Raw genomic sequence first — 1,752 nt, forward strand, 5'->3', positions numbered from 1 at the left:
CTGGTCTCTGGCGCTCCTGGGTTGGGTGGAGGAGTCCACCTTGAGATGAGGGGCCCCGGGGAGGGGTTCACTCCCCAGGAGTCTGGGGTGACCCCTAGCGAAAGGGCAGGGGTCAGCTCCGAGCGAGGAGGTAGGTTCGGGAGGTGGTTGGTGGAAGCCGTGGCCGCACCCCAGTGTGGCGGCCTGCACACATCCACACCTGTGACGTGTGTTGGGCCATGTGCTCCTGGTCCGCACACAGCAGTGGGGCTTAAGCGGCCTAAGGCCGGTTAGGGCGCGAGGGCCCTATGACCGACCGGGGCGTGGTTATCGTATTGTTGACGGCCCAGTCGGTCCAGGGTCCCGCCCAGGAGGCGAGCTAACCTATGTGTTTTATGTTTTCAGCTCCAGGACTGCAGGGAACGGGTCCCTGCCTGGTCTGCGTCCTGTGACGAGGAGCTTATGTGTTGTGTTTCAGCTCAGGACGGCAGGGAACGGGTCCCTGTCTTGTCCCCGCCCTCCCGCCCCTTTGTTGTGTTTTGTGTGCTGCCGCTGTAAGCCGCACATCCGGAGGGGAGTGCGGCTTTGGTGGGGGGGTCTGTCACGTTGTGGGGAGGCCCCCTACCGGTCGCCCACGGTTACAGCGGCAGCGGTCCTGTTTTTGGTCACGTGATGTTCGTCCCTCAGGTGGGCGGGACCCGTGATCCGTCTCACCTGAGGGTCGTTTGTTCGTCTATATACGTCTTGTCTTTGTACCAGTTGACTGCTGGTTATTATTTCCTTCATTTGGAATAATGCACGGGTTTTTGGTTTGCACACTTTCTATTAAACCATCCTCTTTCCCTGAGACTTGGCGTGATCGCTTCCTTTTTGAGTTGCTCACCCTGCCCGTCACAATGTGGAAATTTGTTTCTCATCGAATGCAGATTTTCAGTGAAAACACCATGCAATAAATAATAATAAAATTTAAATAATAATAGGAATCATTTTATTTTAATTAATATTATTGGTTTTGATAATGTTTAATTTGTGTTTGATAAAAATGTCTGAATAAATTAATTAAAGAATGAATAAACATTTACATTCTGTTACTATCAGAGCAAACCATAGTTGTTGAGAAAATAACTGCAGTTTCATCATACCTGTGACGCGCGGCTCGTGGCGAAGGATGAGACACGGGATCCTTGCTTTGCGTAACTGACGTCACTTTAATTAACATATATTGCGCAATAGCGCACGGAGAACAGAAACACGCACACAGCAACGTGTAGACTGTAGACAACGACGAGCACAGGACACTGCGCGAACGCACATTAAGTAGACAAACCACATTAGCCCCACGTGATGACGAGACTAGGCACAGGTGAGACGGATAATCACTAGACGGAACCACCACCACGAGTATCCACAGACGCAGACGATGACACGCGGACTACGTGAACACACGCCCAAAGGGGAGGGCCCAGGGTCCTCAACGTGACAATACCGTTTTGGTTCATTTGTTTTTTATAGAACCCCTAAAGATATATATTTTTTAATTCAGAGGGAATTAATGTGATTAATTACAACTGTCTCAGTGTGAGACCCACCATTGCTTAGTCATTTAAAATGCAAAAAAAATCTTTCATTCCAATTAGTAGTGAAATCTTAAAATATATTTTCTGTCTCATATTTTTTTTTTTTATTGTCATAATATATTTTCTGTCTCAGTGTGAGACCCACCATTGCTTAGTCATTTAAAATGCAAAAAAAATCTTTCATTCCAATTAGTAG

Source organism: Brachyhypopomus gauderio, chromosome 21, assembly GCF_052324685.1.
Source record: "Brachyhypopomus gauderio isolate BG-103 chromosome 21, BGAUD_0.2, whole genome shotgun sequence".
Taxonomy (NCBI): domain Eukaryota; kingdom Metazoa; phylum Chordata; class Actinopteri; order Gymnotiformes; family Hypopomidae; genus Brachyhypopomus; species Brachyhypopomus gauderio.